The sequence below is a fragment of the Triticum dicoccoides genome, chromosome 1A (assembly GCF_002162155.2).
Source record: "Triticum dicoccoides isolate Atlit2015 ecotype Zavitan chromosome 1A, WEW_v2.0, whole genome shotgun sequence".
NCBI classification, from domain to species: Eukaryota; Viridiplantae; Streptophyta; class Magnoliopsida; order Poales; family Poaceae; genus Triticum; species Triticum dicoccoides.
Genome location: NC_041380.1, coordinates 26218498 through 26243402, shown reverse-complemented (window position 1 = coordinate 26243402; position 24905 = coordinate 26218498). Strand labels below are relative to the sequence as shown.

General features: G+C 45.9%; 1 pseudogene; it reads left to right on the top strand.

Annotated features, from left to right (window-relative positions):
• Positions 1–24905, top strand: part of LOC119354019 — a 72537-nt pseudogene that overhangs the window by 46999 nt on the left and 633 nt on the right.

The window sequence follows — 24905 nt, the reverse complement described above, 5'->3', positions numbered from 1 at the left end:
TGCATAACAAATGATCCTTAAATCAGTTATTCTAACTGTTTCAAGTCTCGGGGGCTACTGGTATATATATATAATTACCAAAATTTTCTTACCCGTATGTCTTTTACATATTGCTCCGTGGCTCTGGCTAGACCATTTTGAGCGGCACGGAGGTACGCATCTCCCGAATTGAAGGCATCTAATGCCTCTTGGGAGAAACAAGCGTCGCGAAGAATTGTCCGGCGACGCCTGTGGTTCATGGCACTCTCCACCTCAGAGTCGGTGGCAGACAACCTGTCCACATCCTCCGTCGGAGGAGCGTCCGGTGCGCGCCTTGTGTTCGCCTCCGCCTTCGGACCAGGCTTTGGAGCCTGGCTGGTGGAGGCGCGATTGGCAGCCTCTCCGGATATAGTCCGGCGAGGTCTCTTTGTCCTGAAGATAGCACGAGTGTTAATATGCCTTGAAGGTATAACACCTGGGATAAGGGGGCGCGCCATACCTTTGCGCTGACGTCTCGGTCCAGACTGCACCTCTTTTCTGCCCACGGGGCCCTGCGGCCCCCCGTTGGCTTGTCGCCGCAGGTTCGGCCTCCCGTCTCAAAAACCTCCCCTGCAAAGCTCGGTTGTAATCAGGAAACTGAAAACACGAGAGGGGGACCCCTATTCGGGGTACTGGGACTTCGATCTCAATTACTGGGAGGCCGGGATTAGCCCTGGGTAATCGGTCGTAATGGCCACCAAGGCGTTGTCCTTGCTCAATTCATGGAACACTCCATCAATCAGCTCCACAGATAAGTCCGGATCCTCTTGAGAGGCCGGGTCGAGGGACCGTCCTGGGTCCTCGGGTTGTGGAGGAGGGGTGTTTATTTCTTTAATAGACTGGCGCAGTTCCTGCGTTGAAGTCGTTAGACTGAATATTTAACAATGGGAATATAAAACGGATGGGCAAGTAAATGTGACCGCTTACCCAGCTTGGGGGATTGTACATAGAAAATCCACCATGTGGGTCGACGCAGAGAAATTCCTCCTCTTCTCCCTTGTACAAAGCGGACAATGTCTTTGTTAGAGCCACAGCCGAATCCGACCCCTTACGGCCGTAGCGGGTGGCGTCGTCCTCCCCGTTGAAGTCCCACATGGGGTGGCCTCTATACTGTAGCGGCTGCACCCCTCGCATGATGCATGCGGCCATGACCCCGATCATGGTCAGTCCGGAATGAGCTAACAATTTTATCTGGCCCATCAGGTAAAGAACGTCATTGTCACTTTCCCTCTGAGGGCTCCGTGGACGCCAACTTAGGCGCTTCTTTAGTGGAGCACTATCGAACTCAGGGAGGCCGATCCGGACAGGATCCGGCAGCGGGACGTCCTCTATGTAAAACCATTCCGAAGGCCAGTCCTCGGACGCCTTCTTTGGGGTTCCGGATAGATATCCAGTCCCGGCGATGCGCCACACTTCGGCTCCGCCCACTTGATATATTGGCCCCTTCTAAGAACGGGGCACAAGGCAGAATAGATCTTTCCATAGCCCGAAATGAGCCTCAACACCCAAAAACAGCTCGTAGAGGGCTACGAAGCCCGTGATATGCAATACGGAGGCAGGCGTAAGATTGTGTAGCTGGAGGCCATAGAACTCCAGGAGCCCCAGAAGAAACGGATGGATTGGAAATCTGAGCCCTCTTATTAAATAAGGGACAAGGCATACCGGCTCTCCTTTGGAGGGATTAGGGGCACTCTCCGCTTGCTCTCCACCGTTATAGATGGCAAGACCGGCTCGAACCGGGACCATATAGGCTGGGGGGAGAAATCCCTTGGTCTGGAGCGTCACTAGCTCGCTATGCGGGATGGAGCATCTCTCCCAATATCTAGGCTGAGGGCTGGAAGGGCGAAAGGAGGAGTTGCGACGGCTGGCCATGGTGGAATGGACCTTGGTCGGATGCGCTCTGATAAACACTCGCGAAGGGGAGAAGATGTGGTTTGGATCTAAATCCTCGTCCCCTTAAATGGGCGGCTCATTTACGTGGCTAGGGGTGTGGATGTAAAAACACTCAGACTTTTCATATTCGTTTGACACGTGGGAGACGGCCATTATTGGGCGTAGAAGCCAAGGAGCGCAACATTTACAAGAAACCGGACTTTATTCCACAGGTACACGGAATTTGGAGGAGAACCCGCCTTGCAATTTCGAAGACAATCTACGCGCCGGACTCATCGTCATTGAAGCCTGGTTCGGGGGCTACTGAGGGAGTCCTGGACTAGGGGGTGTTCGGATAGCCGGACTATACCTTCAGCCGGACTCCTGGACTATGAAGATACAAGATTGAAGACTTCGTCCCGTGTCCGGAAGGGATTTTCCTTGGCGTGGAAGGAAAGCTTGGCGATACGGATATGTAGATCTCCTACAATTGTAACCGACTCTATGTAACCCTAACCCTCTCCGGTGTCTATATAATCCGGAGGGTTTTAGTCCGTAGGAGACAATAATCATACCATAGGCTAGATTCTAGGGTTTAGCCTCTCCGGTCTCGTGGTAGATCTACTCTTGTACTACCCATATCATCAATATTAATCAAGCAGGACGTTGGGTTTTACCTCCATCAAGAGGGCCCGAACCTGGGTAAAACTTCGTGTCCCTTGCCTCCTGTTACCATCCGGCCTAGACGCACAGTTCGGGACCCCCTACCCGAGATCCGCCGGTTTTGACACCGACAGGTACTATCAGGCTTTGTACTATGACTCTACACATGAGGAGTCACTACTCCGCACCACTGCCGAGATGCTTGAGGATAAGGACCACGAAAATCGGGCCTTGCATATGGAGCTTTTCAACTCTCGTGCTGATCACTAGGCCACTTTGACTCGGTTTGCACCTGCTGTACAGGCAGGATACATGGACCTGAGGGACCTGTACCCTGTGCGGTCTGGGTTGCTAGATTGTATGGAGTGGCGTGATGTAGGAGGCATCACCCCTCCTTGTGGTCCCCGTCTGCCACCGTCTATGGGACCAAGGCCACATCCAAGTCCCTATGGTCCGCAGGCTCTGCAGGACCGTCTGTTCCCAGATGATCATGTTCCACTTCCAGGCTTTGGTGGTGACTTTTATGAGGATTACTACGGAGCCGTCTGAGCTAGTAGTAGTTTCACCAGTACTGTAATAGTTGTATTCTCCACAGTCCCGCGTGACCCGTGGGATACGACTTGGTGTGTACCACGCTCTGGAGGTGTAGAAAAATAATGTATAGGAGCTTGGAATGTCTCCGATGAGATGTAATGTCTTTCACCGTAGTTGTACTCTAGCCTGGGCTTGTACTAAACTATGTACGGTGTGTATGACCAATGGTATATATATGGCAGTTTCTATATTACCATGTCGTGCAATGAACATCTCTGCATTCCATGTTATCCATTACATTCTGCACTTCCTTGCCAAGTTTGTGCCATCCTTGTCTAAACCGTTGTCTTGTTTTTCCTAGGATGGTCAACACCCGCAGCAACCCTGCTGCCCCGGAGCAGGGGGAAGCCAGTGCAGCTAGGGGTGAAAACCTGCCCCACCCGCCTTCTCTGGCCGAAGTTATGCTGGAGGCAGAAAGAAACAAGCGTGAGACTAATCGCTTGCTGGAGCGGATTGAGCAGAACACTGCACGTCAACAGCGAAACGACTTGGTGTCAATCAATGACTTTATCAAGTTGTACCCACCAAAGTTTAATCATTCCTCGAGCCCCTCGACGCGGATGACTGGCTTCGCGGCATCACCCACAAGCTACGTTCTGCCAACATAGCTGAAGCTGATAAGGTTACTTATGCTGCCTATCACCTCGAAGGCCCTGCTAGCCTTTGGTGGGAAAACTTTGAGGCTATGCGCCCGGTCGGCCAAATCACTACTTGGGCTGAATTCAGTGAGGCTTTCCGTGAGCATCACATCCCGGAAGGTCTCATAGATCGTAAGAGGGAAGAGTTCTGCAATTTCATCCAAGGCAGACAGACTGTGGATGCTTATAGTCGTGAGTTTGGAAATCTGGCACATTATGCTCCTGAAGAGGTATCCACCGACGCTAAGAAGCAGGCAAGGTTCCGCAAGGGACTTAGCCCCGTTCTTCGTCGCGATCTTCGTCTGCACAAGTGCACATCCTTCCAGAAGTTGGTCAATAAAGCCATCAGTGCTGAGACAGGCCCAACTGACTATGACGCTTCACGCAAGCACTCTCGTGATTTTGGTTATTCATCTGGCTCTGGATCTCAGAAGCGCTGGGTGTGGATTCCAAGCACAGCGCTGCCACCCAGGTTCATTCTGAGGCCATCCTTTGAGGCGCCTCGCCCCAATCAGTAGTTTACACCGCCCAAGACCTATGGTGGCCCCGCTGCTAATGCTGCTCCACGCCCCAATGTTGTGACATGTTTCAAGTGTGGAGAGCCAGGTCACTACAGTCAAGAGTGTCCCCAGAACAACAACCCCAACTAGTTAGGAAAGTCCGTTGGCCATGGTAAGCCAGCGGGAAAGACCTTCTATGCCAAGCCAGCCACCACTGCACGTGGCCATGTCAACTATGTCTCAGCTGAGGAGGCTCATGATGATCCTAACGTCGTCCTTAGTACGCTCCTTGTTAATTGCCATCCGGCATCTGTTCTTTTCGATAATTGGAGCATCTCATTTCATTCATATCTGAGAGCTATGCTCGATTGCATAACACGACATTCTGTGACATGCCCACTACCATGGAAATTCAAACCCCTGGCTCTAGATGGCAAACCTCCAGAGTAAGCCATGGGAATGAAATTCTTGTCGATAGACTTGTCTTCCTTGCATCCTTAATAGCTCTCAAGTCCTCGGACATAAACATCATCTTGGGTATGGACTGGATGTCAGCCCATTATGCTAGGATTGATTGCTCTACTAGAACTGTTCAACTTACTCACCCATCGGGCAAGACAGTCAATGTCTTAACTCGAGTGGCCAAGCGCCAGCTTTACTCCCTAAATGCCAACCCCTTTCCAGACCTTGAAGATATTCCGGTAGTCCGACACTTCCCAGATGTCTTTCCAGAAGAACTGCCAGGTGTTCCACCTGACAGGGATGTCGAGTTTGTGATAGACCTTGTTCCAGGAACCGTCCCAATTTCTAGAAGACCCTATAAGATGGCACCCTTAGAACTAGCCGAGCTTAAGAACCAACTCGATGAGTCCTTGAAAAAGGGTTTCATCCATCCTAGTTCCTCTCCTTGGGCTTGCCCCGTCCTCTTCGTCAAGAAGAAGGATGGAACGGATCGGATGGTTGTAGATTACTGACCTATCAACTTGGTCACTATCAAGAACAAGTATCCGCTTCCCAGGATCAATGATCTATATGATCAGCTCGCTGGATCCTCAGCCTTTTCCAAGATGGATTTGAGGTTGGGCTACCATCAAATCAAAATCAGAAATGGGGACATTCCCAAAACGGCCTTTGTTACTCGCTATGGCCAATATGAGTACACCGTCATGTCCTTTGGTTTAACCAATGCCACAGCCACTTTCTCTCGGTTAATGAACTCGGTCTTCATGGAGTATTTAGATAAATTCGTCGTGGTATACCTCGATGATATACTCATATACTCCAAGAATGGGGCGGAACATGCCGAACATCTAAGGCTGGTATTGACGAAACTTCGAGAGCATCACCTTTATGCCAAATTCTCCAAGTGAGAATTTTGGTTGCCAGAAGTGACCTATCTAGGCCATGTAATCTCTGGTGAGGGTATTGCTGTCAATCTCGAGCGAGTTCAAGCCGTCCTTAATTGGACTCCACCTGAAACGGTCAAGCAAGTTCGGAGCTTCCTTGGCTTAGCGAGTTATTGTCGCTGCTTCGTCGAGAATTTCTCCAAGGTTGCAAACCTCTAACTAAACTCCTCAAGAAAGATAAAAAGTTCGAGTGGACCCCACAGAGCGAGTTCAGCTTTTAGGAACTGAAAAGACGCCTGACAACTGCTCCCGTACTAGTACCACCAGATTTCTCCAAGGACTTTATTATCTATTGCGACGCCTCGCGACAAGGACTAGGTTGCATACTCAGGCAAGATCATCAGGTAATTGCCTATGCTTCATGGCAATTACACACCCATGAGGAAAACTATCCCACACATGATCTAGAGCTTGCAGCTGTAGTCCATGCACTTAAAACATGGCGACATTACCTTCTCGGTAATCGTTGCGAGATCTTTAACGATCACCAAAGTTTGAAATATATCTTCACCCAACCGGATTTAAATCTCAGGCAAAGACGTTGGGTCGAGTTGATCTCGGATTATGACTTAGGAATAACTTACACCCCGGGCAAAGCCAATGTCATGGCTGATGCGCTAAGTTGTAAATCTTATTGTAACAACCTGATGTTACATCAAAGTCAACCACTTCTCCATGAGGAATTTCGCAAGCTTAACCTTCACATTGTTCCTCGAGGATTCCTATCCACCCTGGTGGCGAAGCCTAACCTTACGGATCAAATCATAGCTGCCCATAAGCGTGATAAGGGCATATCTCGGATCAAGGAAAACATCGCTAGCGGAGTTGCTAAATGTTTTTCCATGGATGAGCGAGGTGGTGTCTTCTTCGAGAACCACTTGGTAGTTCCCAAGAAACAACATCTACGTCAGTTGATTCTTAAGGAGGCTCATGAATCCCCTCTCACCATTCATCCCAGTAGTACTAAAATGTATCAAGACATACGCCAGAGGTTTTGGTGGACTAGGATGAAGAGAGAAATTGCTCAATACATTGCTAGTTGCGACATCCGTCGTCGTGTTAAAGCAGAGCATCAACGGCCTGCTGGTACCCTTCAACCTTTGGCTATTCCTGAGTGGAAATGGGATAAAATCAGTATAGATTTCATTACTGGGTTTCCCAGGACCAAGAGAGGGAATAATGCTATCTTCGTCGTGATCGATCGTCTTTCCAAAGTAGCCCATTTCCTACCTGTTCGTGAGAGTATCATCGCTAGCCAGCTAGCTGACTTATACATCTCCCGAATAGTGTCTCTTCATGGTGTCCCATTGGAAATTAACTCAGACCGTGGGAGTCTCTTCACCTCTAGATTTTGGGAAAGTTTCCAAAATGCTATGGGAACTCGTCTCTCTTTTAGCACCGCCTTCCACCCCCAATCAAGTGGTCAGGTAGAGCGAGTAAATCAAATTCTGGAAGATATGCTTTGAGCTTCTGTCATCTCATTCGGAATGGATTGGGAGAAATGCCTTCCATTCATGGAGTTTGCTTATAACAATAGTTATCAAGCTAGCTTGGGCAAAGCTCCTTTCAAAGTTCTCTATGGACGAAAATGTCGAACACCTCTTAACTGGTCAGAAACCGGGGAAAGACAAATCTTTGGCCCGGATATGATTCAGGAAGTAGAAGAGCAGGTTTGCATTATTCGTGAGAAATTGAAAACAGCCCAATCTCGTCAAAAGAGCCAATATGACCGAAAACATAAGCTCATGACTTATGATGTCGGCGAAAAGGCTTACCTTCGGGTTACTCCGTTAAAAGGAACCCATCGTTTCGGTATCAAATGCCAATTGGCTCCTCGTTACATTGGACCCTTTCGCATTCTTGCCAAATAAGGAGAAGTTGCCTACCAATTGGAACTACCTCCGCATCTTTCCAGAGTTCATGATGTCTTCCACGTTTCTCAACTCAGGCGTTGCTGCGTGGATCCTATCCGTGGAGTGGACCACGAAATGCTTGATCTCCAAGATAATCTCACTTATCGGGAATATCCCGTTCGTATCCTTGATCAAGACGAGCGTACCACTCGACTCCATAACATCAAGTTTCTCAAGGTTCAATAGTCACACCACTCTGAAAAAGAAGCCACGTGGGAAAGGGAGGATCGTCTTCGACTCGAGTACCCCACCTTCTTCCCAACGGATCCTAAATCTCGGGACGAGATTCTTTTGAGTGGGGGTGAGTTGTCACACCCTAGCTAGTTCATGCATTAGAGCGTTGCATCATGTTTAATTTCCTAGAAAACTGAAATGGGGATGACAGAAGCCCCAGCACCCCCCTGGAACAACTAGGGATTACTAAAAACTTTTTCAATGAACCTGAAATGCCCTTCTAAAAAGTCCATCCTTTTTGTTTTGGGTTAAAACCTTTGACAAAAATGGTGCACACTTTTCTAGGACATCTTAAGGTCATTGGATTAATTCATATAGTATTTGCATTTGGGCATTTAAATGCTATAAAATATTTTAAATGCTCAAGTAATCATAAACTAAAATATTTACTGTTGGATATATTCTAAGCAGTAGCCATGATTAGTTTCATGATTTTTGGAAATTCCCTGGCATTTTTAATAAAGCCCTGAAGTTACAGAAATAATAGAAAACAGAAAAAAGGAGAGAGAAAGGATCCAGCCACTTACCTGGCACAGCCCACCTAGCAGCCACTGGCCAGCCTAGCACTATGCTGGCCCGCGCCAGTCATCGCCAACCTCTGCCAGTAGGCAGAGGAGGGACATGGCGCACACGCCCGAGCTCGCCACGCCACCACCCTGCTCGTCTGCTTCGCCTGGTCACCGCCTCGACGCCGCTAACACCTCCTCGGTGTCACCCCGGTCTACCCAACACCTCACACTCCCCCTTGCTCTCTCCCTCGCTCCCTTGACGCCATGGCCGACGCAGCCGCGCCCGCGCCGTCGTGAAGCCCGTAGCCACCGCCGTCCACTCGTTGCCTTGCCGTGCCAACAAGCTTCGCCGTCGTCCACTGCTTCGCCTCGACCGATCCCCGAGCGCTCGCATGCCCCGGAGACGCTGCACTGAGCTCGTCCCGATACGCCATCGCCGGAGATCCCCCTCGCTACCTCGACCGCTCTAGCCCCTCCCCAAGCTCGCCGTTCGCTCCCCTGCACTCGCAGTGAGCCACTGACCCTTCTCCCCCTCTCCGTTCTAGCTCTCGTGCACCGTACGCGCCGCCTCGAGTTCGCCCGCACGCACCACCGCCTGTGCTCGCTGCTGATGAGTCTCCGGCCATCTAATGGTCCGGCCGTCGTGCCCAGCTTCCTCCCCGCGCCGCGTAGAGCACGTACGTGCCCTGCATGAGCCACCACGACCGTCACAATGACGATCCCGACCTCACCCGATCTCCGGAGACCGCCAAGGTCGATGCCGGCGATGAATCCGGCCACCCCAGGTCCAACCACCTACACCACTCGACGCGGACGAGTGCCCGCATCACGTAGATGCCCTCCGCCGGCCATTTGGTCATCAGAGGAGGAAACCCGCACCCCTCCGCCGTCCCTGGCCTTGCCGGCGACGAGCCATTGACCTGGGGTGGTGGGTTTGACCCCGCTTGATTGGGGTTTGACTTCCCCCTGACTCACTGACGTGTGGGCCCCAGGCCACTAACTAAACTAGGTTAGTATTAGTTTACCGCTAACTAAACTTAGTTAGTTAGTTGACACTGACAGACGGGACCCACAGGTCAGGGTTGACCTGGACCGTCTCAGTTGACCGTTGACGACACACTGACGCCAGGCTAATGCAGTAAATCCTTTTTTGGATGTATTCTTATATAGGAAATTCCAGAAAATAACCAAAACTTCAAAAAATTATAGAAATTAATCTATAACTCAGATTGAAAAGATTTATATATGAAATTTGATCAGAAAAAATCAATCTTTCCATCTTTAATGGTTTCATGCATGACAAAACACTTTAACCTTGCTGTTTAGGTGAAACAAGCTAATACACTTATAATGCTTAAGAACATAAGCTTCCATTTGAATCTTTGATTCAAATGGACCCAAACCAACTTGTTTCACATTGCATTAGGCAGGACACCTCATATTGCCATGTCATAGCATGCATCATGTTGTTGCATATTGCCATGTGATGATTGTGTTCTGTGGTGTCTTTCGTGGTAGGTTCTGCCTCCGAGGATATCTCCGAGTATCCAACTGAAGGGCAGTACCCTACTACTACTTCATCAGGCAAGCAGCCCCATTGATCATATCGATACAATCCTATGTTCTCGCTTCTGCTCTCATTTACTGCATTAAGACAACAACATTTCAAACTGTTGTATGCTGCGGTAGCTGAACCCTTATCCTTTGCATGACCTGTCATTGCCACAGTAACTAGATGAAACCCACTAGCATGTGTAGGAGTTGATTGAGCCATGTATGTGTTTCCTACCTTGCTATGCCTGCTATGCTTAGAGTTGTGTCAGGTCTGATCCATCTGGGTGATGGGCTAGGGTGAAATGTTTATGTCGGTAATGTGAGGGATGTGTTGAACATGATTTGATAAAGGTATCGATGAGAGGCCATGTAGGAGTACATGGTGGGTTGTTTCATTGAGGCCGTCCCTAAGAACTAAGATCTGTATGCGTGATTTAAGATTCAGTTACTACCACACATTGGGCCCTGAAATATGACCCCACCCGACTTACTGACCCCTCTTGTCCTTTGTCCAGGAGTTGCAACTAGTTTCTGGTGTTTATAGGTTATGTGTTGGCGGTCGTGCGTAGCGCTGACCCTAGGGGTGGGCTATGATGCGGTAGATACACCATGGTCGGGTATGTCGGGCGCCCGTTTGGCATCTCGGGACCCTGTACACATCGTTTGGGGCCGTTGAGGACATCTCAGCCGGATTTCCTCGCGGATGGAACACGAATAGGCGATAAACCTGGACTAGAGACTTGTGTGGTTAGTCAGGTCATGGTCTACACCCACGTCGGTTTTCGCTTGAAGTCTGTCGAGCACGTGTCATGTGCAGACACTAAGTGGTGGAAACATGCGTGACGAAGTATACCCCTGCAAGGTATAAAACTATTCGAATAGTCGCGTCTGCGGTAAAGGACTACTTGGTTTCCTATACAGTTCATACACAAGTTAATGCTTACTACTAAAAGACTCAATATAAGTGTGAGTACCGAGGATGGCCCCCTCGTAGGATGGCGAGGGAGGATCCCCGGTAGAGTATTGTGTTGGTGATTAGTGGACTCATGTGCGAAAACTATTTTACTAGTGGTGTCTCGTAGGATAGCTTAGCCAAGAGTCAAAGTTGGCTTGCTGCATTAAGTCCACCACCTTCTTGAGAATGAGCATGTATAGTAGGATCTGTTGTAAGACTTGCTGAGTACCTTTGTACTCATGTTGCTTAATTACTGTTTTCAGACGACAACACCGCCCCCTCCGATGGGTTTTATGTAGACATCGACGTCGATGAGTAACTTGCCACCCATGTGGTGATTCTGGCCATGGAGGGCTCTTTTTAGATAGACAGGCTTCGACAAGCCTTCTTTCTTTCTAGTGTCTGTACTTAGACTATTTGCTTCCGCATGTGCTTGTATGCTTGTATGACTTGAGTGTCGGGTCATGTGACCCCTACCTATATGAACATGTTATGTATGGCTCTCCGGAGCCTTTAAATAAAGTACTTGAGTTGTAGAGTTTTGTTGTGATGCCATGTTGTATTTACACATATCGAGCATATTGTGTGTATGATTGAAATGCTTGGTATGTGTGGGATCCGACAATCTAGTTGTTTATCCTTGGCAGCCTCTCTTCTGGGGAAATGTAGTCTAGTGCTCCTTGATCCATAATAGTCCGCTACAGCCCGGTTCACCCGAGTCCTGCTAGCCCAGCACTACTCCTCAGGACACTTGACTGGCCGGCATGTGTTTCACTTCGTTCCTATGTCTGTCCCTTCGGGGAAATGTCATGCGGTGACATCCGGAGTCCTGCCTAGCCTCCTACAGCCCGGGTTCCCCAGAGTCCTGTTAGCCCAGTGCTACAGCCCGGATTCACTCGCTGATGACCGACATGCTCGATGTGATTCATGTATGCCTGTCCCCATAGGTTAGTACCGCTTCGGGTTCACGACTAGCCATGTCGGCCCGGGTTCTCTGTCATATGGATGCTAGTGACACTATCATATACGTGAGCCAAAAGGCGCAAACAGTCCTGGGCCTTGGTAAGGCGACACCTGTGGGGATACCGTGCGTGAGGCCGCAAAGTGATATGAGGTGTTACCGGTTAGATCGATGTGACTTGGAATCGGGGTCCTGACATTTCTGGACTGCTATTCAAGCCAATTTCTATTCCTCGGTGCTGTTCAACAAAGAGAAAATATTCTACCATGAGCATATTCCTCACGTAGATATGGAATCTCTGCCGTGCTTCGCACCAGTCCTCAGTGTTCTTCACGACGCTGGACTGCTAAACTTTTGCTCTGACATCTGCGATTGGAATGATGAACTGATTCTTCAATTCTATGCAACGCTGCACATCACAGGAGATTCTGAAGATGTGAATTCATGGGTGTTGGACTGGATGTCTGAAAACACTCACTACACTGCACCAGCCTCTGAATTGCTTCGTGCCTTACCACTCAGTCCTCCCCTTGAAGAAGCTCATTGCATCTATAGTGAACCTGAGCTTACAAATCATTACATGCGGGTGCTGATGAAACCTTTGAAGCCAGGTCAAGCACCAAGAACCGAATTCCTCGTGAAGGAACTGCTTTACATGCCCAGAACTGTCTATCGTATTCTTATGAGGACAATCAGTCCTATCAAAGGCCACGACTCATCTGATGTGGAAATTGTTGGCATCATGAAGAATCTGGTATTTAACATCGTTCATGGCATTCCTGTCAATTATCACGATTTCTTCATGAGGACTCTGGCAAATGTTGCACTGTCTCCGTTTGAGCTGAAGCCTTATGCTCCATGGATTATGAGATTCCTCAGGACAAGGTCTTCACTCAACTACAAAGCTGATTTCCAGAATCACCTCAGCTACTTGCCCCCAATTGAAGTCCTCAAGCAGACCTATTCCTCAGTTGATGGAAAGGGCAAGGCACCAGCTGTAATAGATGAAGGCATTCGTCCATTGGATGGTCAATTTCGCAAAGCTGCTTCTTATTCCACCACACATGACTCTTCCAATGCACCCAAGTCCACTCCTCAAACACTGCTCCATGCGTGATGACTGACCGTGAACTTCTGCTTAGTCTTCACCAGAAGGTGGATCAAAATCATAAATGGGTTAAGCGTCGGTTTGGTTCATTTCTTCACAACATGACTGCTACACACAATGCAGTGAAGAAAAACCATTACTACCTCCATCAAGTCTTCGGTCGCACCTGGGCAATCCTGTCACATCTATATGGTGAAGAAAATGGGTCTCAATGAAGATTTTGACTGGTCTGCACCTCCACCGAAGAAATTCAAGAAGGTCAAGGTTCCTTCTCTAGTGGCCAGCTCATTTTCTTCATCGCGCGACACTGATGAAAATGATGACTTGGACGACACTGCGGTAGGCCCTACTACAACAAACGACCCCAACAACGCCGGCGCTCCTTCATCAACTTGATATTCTTCAGGGGCGTTAGTCCTCATATTCGATCCTTTTGGTCATTTGATGACAAAGGGGAAGAATTTTGATTTAGTCTTCAAGCGGGTCTTTCTATATGGGCGTTTTTCTCAAGTTACAACTCTCGTTCTTCTGAGAATTTATTGGATCGAGTTGTAAACTTAAACCCGATGATTCTCGGATACTTTTGATACGTTTTTCTGCATGCTTATTCCTCGTTAATATTATTGCACGCATGCTGAATTACATCAGTCACCATATTTCATCATGCATTTCAAATTCTTCACTGTTATATGTCAAATGCGTGTATGAATTACAAGATATAGGGGGAGATCTCCATGATTCAACACTTCAAGTGTGCATTGCTTCAAAAGCAAATTCCTCACTATGCACATCTTCAGGGGGAGTTCTTCTATATCTTGCAATCAAATTCCTCAATATCAGTATTTACACTTCATATGTTTATCCCCGTTGAAAACTTAACCTATATTGTCATCAATCACCAAAAAAGGGGAGATTGTAAGTGCATCTAGTGCCCCTTAGTGATTTTGGTGTATTGAAGACTTATAGGTTAAGCGACTAATGCATTTGTGAGTGTACACACATCTATAAGTCTATGAGGAGTTTGATATTTACAGAGAAAGTCGACCCCTAAAAATGAAGTTCTTCGACTGAAGACTTTGAATCTCTGAAGACTTTCTGAAGACTTTGAAAGTGAAGAAATTGGTGTGACCTTGAAGACTTGGTATTCATTCATGGAACATGAAGCGTGAAGACTTTTGTTTTCGTAGTTTCATTTTCTCTTTCTTGAGTCATAGGAAACACCGTACTGTTAAAGGGGGTCAAGGAAATACTAAGGAAAAATTTCCATGTGATGCTCAACTCAAAATCCTACACCTACCAATCCCTTCGAGTGAAGCAATTGGAAATCTCATACAGTCCACTCATATTCTTCAGTGACAGAGACGAAGTACTTCTGGTCTCTGAGGAATTTGTTCTGACTGAGGATTTAGGAATTCGCCAGTGCGGATTGCCTATACAGTGAGGAACATGATAGCCCTGAGGAGTTTGCTACTCAAAATTCCGACCGTTGCTGTGCTATGCGCTAGCTGTCCCAAAATATCTATCCACCTAACGGTCATATCATTGAAGGGCATTTATGTCTTATCATGTCGGGCTGTTCCCTAGGCTATAAATAGCCGCCCCCTACAACTACTAGCTGGTTGGCTGCTCCGAGAGAAACTGACACTTATCATTTGAGAGCAACCCATCCTCCGAGGACTTTGAGCGAAAATCATCAAGTGAGGAAAAACTAAAAACCCAAACACCAACAAACCCCAAGTGATTGAGCATCACTGAAGAGATTGATCCTGCGTGGATCCGACGCTTGTTACCTTTGAAGACTATGCTTCTTCCAGACGGTTAGGCGTCATGGTCTAGAGCATCCAAGAGGAATTGTGGATCGCCGAGTGACCAAGTTTGTGAAGGTTTGGAAGTCGCCTGAAGACTTACCACGAGTGATTGGGCGAGGTCTGTGTGACCTTAGCTCAAGGAGAATACGGTGAGGACTGGGTGTCCTGAGCTGCGTGTTCAGGACTGGGTGTCCGGGACTGTGTTTCCTCGAGTTTAAATACTCAGCTGCTCCAACCAGACGTACAACTGAGACAGCAGTTGGAACTGGTCTACCAAATCATTGTATTGACCAAGCTTACTGGTTCTATTCCCTCAACTCTTTCATTTCCTCATAACTGTGTTGTGTGTTTGTTCATATCTGTGTTTGAAGACTTTGACTGAAGACTTTCTCAATTTCCCCAGTTCAATTTCTTCAGTATGTTTGTCTTCATCCTGTGTTATCCTGTGATTACGCTTTCAGTACTCTATGCCTGTCTTCATTTTATCATGATGACCATGCTTGTATTCTGTCATGTTTATTCTTGAGTACTTACTCTGCTGCTAGTAGTTCTTCGCTAAGGAATTTCCTCACCGGCAAATTCCTCAGTGAAGAATTTCATAAAAATAGCCTATTCACCCCCCTCCAGTCGATATAATGCTCTTTCAGCCGCCACCAGCACGACAACCCTGGTCGCCACCGGCCTGCGCCATCGCCCTTGGATCGGCCGGAGTGGGTCGCCGCCACCTAGATCCGATCGCCGGCCGAGGAAGATTGCCGCCGCCGCCCTGCGGCCCGCGGGCTTAGCCTGCGATGCCCTCGGCGGCGGCGGCGGGAGGAGAGGGAGGCTAGGAAGTGAGGAGAGGGGGGCGGCGGGGAGGCCCCGGTGCGGCACGGCGCCGCCGCACGGGGGGGGAGGAGGTCACGGGGTGGAGTTGGCTCTTACGAAGCTCTTTGTTTTGTGACAGGAATATGTTATGAGTGCCCTATCAGACAAGACTGTTATTTTGGTGACCCACCAAGTGGATTTCCTACCTATATTTGACTCCATTTTGGTACCGCTCTCCACCTCAAAAAGTCAAAAGTATCCATATGAAGATTTGTGCCTCGATGATTTATCTTTGTCTCTACCGAGCTTTAGTTATTTCTTGATGGCATCTAAAACTAGTGATGGTTTTTTGGCAGTTAATGTCTAATGGAGAGGTTATTTGGTCTGCACCCTATCAAGATCTATTGACAGATTGTGAAGAATTTAAAGACCTTGTAAGTGCCCATAAAGCTAGTATCGGTGTTTCAGATCTTAATAACGACAGCACCCCGGAATATCAATAAAGGAGACTAATGGTATTCATGGAAACAGACATACAGAGTCTGTGAAGCCATCACCAGCAGATCAACTGATCAAGAAAGAGGAAAGAGAAACAGGGGATGCAGGTGTTAAGCCTTATATGCATTACCTGCGCCAGAGCAAAGGCTTGATGTATGCCTCCTTTTGTGTTATTTCTCACATAATTTTCATAGCCGGGCAAATATCACAGAATTCATGGATGGCTGCTAATATCCAAAATCCTCATGCTAGTACACTGAAGTTAATTTCTGTATACATTGTTATGGGAGTTTGCACAATGTTCTTCTTGCTATGAAGATCTTTATCGGTTGTTGTTCTTGGGATCCAGACATCAAGATCCTTATTTTCCCAGCTACTCAATTCACTGTTCTGCGCACCAATGTCCTTTTTTGTTTCCACTCCTATAGGAAGAGTTCTTAGCCGGGTAAGAATTCTTTTTAAAAAATGGCAAATACAACAAATTTTTACATGTGGAGATTTTCTGATGATGGATTAACTTATTCTGTTTTCTCTTCAAGTGCAGGTCTCCTTGGATTTGAACATCATTGACCTTGATGTTCCATTTGCCCTCATGTTTACACTTGGTGCCAGCTTAAATGCACTTAACAATCTAGGGGTATTGGCTGTAGTTTCATGGGAAGTTCTGCTTGTATCCATGCCAATGATAGTTTTGGCAACTAGGTTGCAGGTGATTGGTGTGACATCTTTTCTCTATGGCTAAGCCCTTTTTCTCGGGTTATTTGATTTCATTCACCAATTGATGTGCTGCTCTGCTGCTATTTTCGTCTGAGGTCTGAACTGAGCCTGATGTTCTACATTCAAAGTTCCCATTAACTAAAGCATGTTATGTTGGTCATGCAGAGGTACTATCTAGCCTCAGCTAAGGAGTTGATGCGGATCAATGGTACTACCAAGTCTGCCCTAGCAAATCACTTAAGTGAATCAATTTCAGGGGCTATAACAATAAGGGCCTTTGAGCAAGAAGATCGCTTCCTTGCTAAATATTTGGTCCTTGTTGACAAGAATGCTGGTCCATATTTCTACAATGTTGCTGCAACTGAATGGTTGATTCAACGCCTGGAAATAATGAGCGCTACAGTTCTTTCTTTTACTGCCTTTGTCATGGCTCTTCTTCCGCAAGGAACTTTTAGCCCCGGTATGTAAATACATGACCACCAAGTTGCTTCAAATATTGGAAATTTTTGACTAGCCAGCTCGTTCTATGGCCATCGACAATTGCGTCGGATTTTTGATAAATGTTAGATGCATTGCCATGAAAATGCTGCTAACTTTTCATAGCCTCTTGATACTGAGTTATGAAAAACTTTTGTTATGAAAATGTACTTCATACTCCCTCCACTTGTAAGTAGATAACTTCTTTGACATGATATGGGTCTCCTAAAACATATTTGCCCATTTCTTTTGATATGCACATGAAAGTAATATTATGAAAATTTAAATCACAAAAAATCTAATGATGGTATTTTCACCTTACCAGTGCAAATACATTTTAAAAGTAGTAGTCAAATTAGAAAAGCTTGACTGAACACTTTCCAGGATGTCTTGTATTTTCGAACTGAGGTAGTAATGATTATTTTCGCAAGAAAAATATATCCGACGCGTTCTGATGGGCAGGATTATCTGATGAATATGAAACAACGTACATTTTCTCAATCTACCACTTATCCTGATGATTTTATGGATAGATTTTTATCTTTTATGAAATGTATGTGCTAGAGTCAAATAACTATATGTATTTGATACTACTCAGTACATGAATAAATTAACATTACAAACAATATAATAAATCCCTTGTTTTCATACTTACACAGGTTTTGTGGGAATGGCATTGTCCTATGGTCTTTCCCTAAATGTGTCATTTGTTTTCTCTATTCAAAACCAATGCAACCTTGCAAATCAAATAATCTCGGTGGAACGAGCGAACCAGTACATGGAGATACAAAGTGAAGCAGCAGAAGTTCTTGAAGAAAACCGACCCGCACCATATTGGCCCAAAGATGGCAATGTGGAGCTTAGGAATTTGAAGGTAATCAAATATAAATATTTACATGTACACTTTATAAGGTAACTTTTTATTAACACTTAAACAAATGTATGTGATTGATTTTATTTCGACAGATTGGATATAGGAAAGATGCTCCCCTTGTACTACATGGAATCATTTGCAAGTTTAAACGTGGAGATAAAATTGGAATAGTTGGTCGAACCGGAAGTGGCAAGACAACGTTAATTGGTGCACTGTTTTGACTTGTTGAACCTGCTGAAGGGAGAATAATTATAGACTCTATGGACATCAGTACGATAGGCTTACATGACCTGTGTTTATGTTTGGGTATTATTCCACAAGATCCAACACTTTTTCAGGGTACAGTAAGATACAACCTGGATCCTCTCGGGAAATTCGCAGATCAACAAATATGGGAGGTAAAATGTGCACAGCTACCTATGTTACTCTTTCTTGTCTTACCTAGTGATCAGATCACCAAATAATATTACGACGAAAAGGTGTTACAGCAAAAGAACCTGGTGTATTGTTTAATCATGAGGCAATCCTCTTCAGTACCATGGCAATTCAGCTCAGTTAATATGAAAATATACCTAACTATTTCAGAAAGTTCAGCACGTCATCAAAATGGGGCGAATAAACTGAATTAGGGATCTCAAATGACAAGTTGCCTTTTTCATTAAAAAAGAACTAGATTGCCTAGGACGAACTAGACAACTTTTCATTGATAGAAGAAATAGGCACCCTAATTCGAGTTAAGAACAAGTTGAACATGGATGACGTTCTGGTAGGACAGTAAGTTGACACCTCCCACCAACTTTGATAGGCTTAAGGCCCCTCTTTCTCAATTTATGGCATATGTACATTTCAAAAGGAATCACTAAAGTGGTTCCTCCATTTGTAATTGTGCATTTGTGCTGCAGGTTCTTGACAAATGTCAACTGCTTGAAGCTGTCCAGGAGAAGGAGCAGGGATTGGATTCACATGGTAGGAACCTTCACTTCATTTATACTTGTTTCTGGAGTTCATTTTCAGAAACTAATAAATTGGGAAAACGGAAAACTCTGTTCTAGTCATTTCGGGAATTCAAAATAAATGGGAAAATACATGTGCCACTAAATATGTCAAACTGTTGGTGCCCCTAAGCACATTAGCTATATCCTTTTGCTACCATGATGCTGGGAATTATATTGTTCGTAGTACTGATCAAGAACTTGTCATACTAGTTGTGGAAGGCGGATCAAACTGGAGAATGGGCCAAAGGCAACTCTTCTCTCTGGGACGTGCACTTTTGAGAAGATGTCGTATCTTAGTTCTTGATGAGGCCACAGCCTCTAGACAATGCCACAGATGTTGTCCTTTAGAAAACGATCCGGACGGAATTCAAACATTGCACTGTTATTACAATTGCACACCGTATACCAACTGTTATGGACTGTGATATGGTACTTGCAATTGGTGATGGTGCGTTTACCTTCCGGCAACTTATGAAAAATATATTGATTCTTTTGTAGTTATCAACCCATCATCTTATTGACCAGCAACAGTTAATATGGAATTTATGAATTATACTTGAAACCAAATGCATGGTGGCTTTCCCATACTAATGAGCATTTCCAGGGAGAGTAGTGGAGTATGACAGACATACAAAGCTCATGGAAACTGAAGGATCTCTCTTTCGCGAGCTGGTCACACTAGTAGAAAAGGGGGCAAAGGTCCAGGCCGGGTCAACCCATTAGTCTCGGTTCAGTCCAGAACCGGGACCAATGGGGGCATTGGACCCGGTTCATGAGCCTAGGGGGCCGGCCAGGCCACGTGGGCCATTAGTCCCGGTTCATCTAGACCTTTTGGTCCTGGTTGGTGGGACGAACTGGGACCAATGGGCCTCGCTCCTGGCCCACCACCATTGGTCCCAGTTGGTGGCTTGAACCGGAACCAAAGGCTCCCCTTTAGTCCCGGTTCATGCCACCAACCGGGACCAATGAGGTGCCAATATATACCCCCTCGCGTAAGAGCAGAGCACATTGCTTTGTTTTTTTCTGGCCGAGGGGGAGAGGGCTTGGTGGTGCTCTAGCTCACCTCCTATGCACACAAGGTGTTCGATGGAATGCCCGAGCCACACTACATAAGCTTTCTCCTCACCAAGCTCGACCTCCAAGCTCCATTTTCCTTAATATTTGTCTAGGTTTAGCGGTCCGTCACGCCCCGTCCCCGTCTTCACCGCCGTCGATCACCCGCGCCGAGCTCATCGCCGGCACCACCGTGGTGAGCCTCTTGTTCTTATCTTCTTTCTGAAAGGAAAAAATATTCTTACTTGTATGTTTACATAGATACTTGTATTATTTTCTTACTTTTATTATTGCATCTTATATAGTGCGATGGTTTTGGTATCCGCCCCCGTCGGCCCTCGTCCTGTCTATGATTCGGATGTGGTATATATATTATCTTTATAACTATTGGTTCATTTATTGTTTATGAAAATTATGCCGACCAACGTGACATAGATTTTATTTATGTAGGATGTATGTGAATGGAAATTCCAACCGACCCTATTGTCGAGAGGTTAAATTTAGTTGAAGAAGAAAACCATTTGTTGAAGGAAGAAATAAAAAAAATTGAGGAGGAGAATATGATATTGGAGTTGCATGTTGCGGATGTCGTCGATGATCACAAGATCAAGATGGATGCAATGCGCTTGAAAATTAGAAAGATTAGAAAATATGCCATTCATACTGAGGCTTGGTATCACCATGTCGTTGGATCAATTGTTACCTTGGTTGTGATTATGATCGCATTTGTTTTCGCATTGAAATGTTTTACATAGTTTCAATGTATGGTTTAATTAATTAGATGCTCTGGAGAGCTATAGGTTGTTAGATGAGAACTATGTATGTACTTTGGTTTTAATGTGATGATGAACTTCTATTAATTTGGACACTTAATTATATATAATGCACGCAGATGAACCGGCAATGGATGTACGGTGACAGACACACCTCCGAGTACATTAAGGGCGTGCATGAGTTTCTCGATGCGGCTGAGGCAAACAAGCAGAATGGTTTTATGTGTTGTCCATGCACTAAATGTGGGAATACGAGGTCTTACTCTAACCGGAAAATCTTTCACTCCCACCTGCTTTACAAGGGTTTCATGCCACACTATAATGTTTGGACGAGGCACGGAGAAATAGGGGTTATGATGGAAGACAGCGAAGAAGAAGAGTACGATGACAACTATGTGCCCCCTGAATACGGTGATGCTGCAACGGGGGGGAGCTGGTGAAGATCAAGAGGAACCAGACGATGTGCCCAATGATGCTGCAACGGGTGAAGCTGCTGAAGATCAAGAGGAACCAGACGATGTGCCCAATGATGATGATCTCCGCCAGGTCATTGTCGATGCAAGGACGCAATGCGAAAGTCAAAAGGAGAAGCTGAAGTTCGATCGCATGTTAGAGGATCACAAAAAAGGGTTGTACCCAATTGCGAAGATGGCAACACAAAGCTCGGTACCGTACTGGAATTGCTGCAGTGGAAGGCAGAGAATGTTGTGGCTGACAAAGGATTTGAGAAGCTACTGAAAATATTGAAGAAGAAGCTTCCAAAGGATAAGAATTGCCCGACAGTACATACGCAGCAAAGAAGGTCGTATGCCCTCTAGGATTGGACGTGGAGAAGATACATGCATGCCCTAATGACTGCATCCTCTACCGCGGTGCATACAAGGATCTGAACGCATGCCCGATATGCGGTGCATTGCGGTATAAGATTAGACGAGATGACCCTGGTGATGTTGACGGCGAACCCCCCAGGAAGAGGGTTCCTGCGAAGGTGATGTGGTATGCTCCTATAATACCACGGTTGAAACGTCTGTTCAGAAACGAAGAGCATGCCAAGTTGATGCGATGGCACAGTGAGGACCGGAAGAAAGACGGGAAGTTGAGAACACCCGCTGACAGGTCGCACTGGAGAAAAATCGAGAGAAAATACTGGGATGAGTTTGCAAAGGACCCAAGAAACGTATGGTTTGCTTTAAGCACGGATGGCATTAATCCTTTCAGGGAGCAGAGCAGCAATCACAACACCTGGCCCGTGGCCCTATCTATGTATAACCTTCCTCCTTGGATGTGCATGAAGCGGAAGTTCATTATGATGCCAGTTCTCATCCAAGGCCCTAAGCAACCTGGCAACGACATTGATGTGTACCTAAGGTCATTAGTTGAAGAACTTTTACAGCTGTGGAATGGAAACGGTGTACGTACATGGGATGAGCACAGATAGGAGGAATTTAACCTAAAGGCGTTGCTGTTCGTGACCATCAACGATTGGCCTGCTCTCAGTAACCTTTCAGGACAGACAAACAAAGGATACCACACATGCACGCACTATTTAGATGGCACTGAAAGTATATACCTGGACAAATGCAGGAAGAATGTGTACCTAGGCCATCGTCGATTTCTTCCGACCAACCATCAATGTCGAAAGAAAGGCAGGCATTTCAAAGGCGAGGCAAATCACCGGAAGAAGCCCTCCATGCGTACCGGTGATCACGTACTTGCTATGGTCAATGATTTACACGTAATCTTTGGAAAGGGTCCCGGCGGACTAGCTGTTCCGAATGACGCTGAGGGACACGCACCCATGTGGAAGAAGAAATCTATATTTTGGGACCTACCCTACTTGAAAGACCTAGAGGTCCGCTCTTCAATCGACGTGATGCACGTGACGAAGAACCTTTGCGTGAACCTGCTAGGCTTCTTGGGCGTGTATGGGAAGACAAAAGATACACCTGAGGCACGGGAGGACCTGCAATGTTTGCACGAAAAAGACGGTAATGCCTTCGAAGCAGTATAAAGGTCCTGCCAGCTACGCTCTTACGAAAGAAGAGAAAGAAATCTTCTTTGAATGCCTGCTCAGTATGAAGGTCACGACTGGCTTCTCGTCGAATATAAAGGGAATAATAAATATGCCAGAGAAAAAGTTTCAGAACCTTAAGTCTCATGACTGCCACGTGATTATGACGCAACTGCTTCCGGTTGCATTGAGGGGGCTTCTACCGGAAAATATCTGATTAGCCATTGTGAAGCTATGTGCATTCCTCAATGCAATCTCTCAGAAGGTGATCGATCCAGAAATCGTACCAAGGCTAAGGAGTGATGTGGCGCAATGTCTTGTCAGTTTTGAGCTGGTGTTTCCACCATCCTTCTTCAATATCATGACGCACGTCCTAGTTTATCTAGTCGACGAGATTGTCATCCTGGGGCCCATATTTCTACACAATATATTCCCCTTTGAGAGGTTCATGGGAGTCCTAAAGAAATATGTCCGTAACCGCGCTAGGCCAGAAGGAAGCATCTCCATGGGCCATCAAATAGAGGATGTTATCGGGTTTTGTGTTGACTTCATTCCTGGCCTTAAGAAGATAGGTCTCCCTAAATCGCGGTATGAGGGGAGACTGACTGGAAAAGGCACTCTTGGAAGTGACTCAATAATATGCATGGACGGATATTCTTGGTCTCAAGCACACTACACAGTTCTACAGAACTCTATCTTGATGACCCCGTATGTCGATGAACACAAGAACAGTCTGCGCTCCAAACACCCGGAGCAGTGCGACGACTGGATTACATGTGAACACATCAGGACTTTCAGCAGTTGGTTGGAAACACGTCTCAGAGATGACAACACTGTTTGTGATGAGCTGTACTTGTTGTCCAGGGGACCATCTTTGACTGTATTGACTTACAAAGGATACGAGATAAATGGGAATACATTTTACATGATCTCCCAAGATCAAAAGAGCACGAACCAAAATAGCGGTGTCCGCTTTGATGCAGCAACCGAGAGCGGAAACGACACATATTATGGTTACATAGTGGACATATGAGAACTTGACTACGGACATGATTTTAAGGTCCCTTTGTTTAAGTGCAAATGGGTCAATCTGTCAGGAGGCGGGGTACAGGTAGACCCACAGTACGGAATGACAACAGTGGATCTGAAAAATCTTGGGTACACTGACGAACCGTTCGTCCTAGCCAATGATGTGGCACAGGTTATCTATGTGAAGGACATGTCTACCAAACCTAGAAAAAGAAAAGATAAGGAAGCGAATACATCATACGATGAGCCAAAGCGCCACATGGTTCTTTCAGGAAAAAGGGACATCCTGGGAGTGGAGGGCAAGACAGACATGTCTGAAGATTATGAAAAGTTTCATGAAATCCCTCCCTTCAATGTCAAGGCTGACCCAAGCATCCTGATAAACGATGAAGATTATTCATGGTTATGGCGCAATAAGAAAATGACACAAGCGAAGAAAAAGTGAAGACTTTCTCCCGCAACTATTATGATGATACCATGCCAACTTTGTAACACACGAGTATGCTATGCCAACTTTTTCAGAGTTCATTTGAAAACTATGAATTTAGGTCGAATTTTCTCTATAGGTGCATCTATGTTCATTTTTTTAGTAAAGTTAATCACAAACTTGTGATTCACACAAATTTCAAAGAATTCAGATTTTAACTATTCAAATTTGAAAACTAATGGCACTAAAAAAAGTTTATAATTTTTCTAAAACTAATGGCACTAACAGAAAGTTTATAATTTTGCTGACCTAAAAGCAAAAAGAATTAAAAAATAAAGCAAAAAACAAAAGAAAATAAATAATACAGAAAACAAAACAAAAAAACTGGAAAACAAATTCAAATAGCAACAATAAGTATTTTGTTGTAAGTAAAAACAAAATAAAATAAATAAAGCAACAAAGAAAACTAAAAAAATTAAAAAAGTGTTTTCAAATTTGAAAACTAATGGCA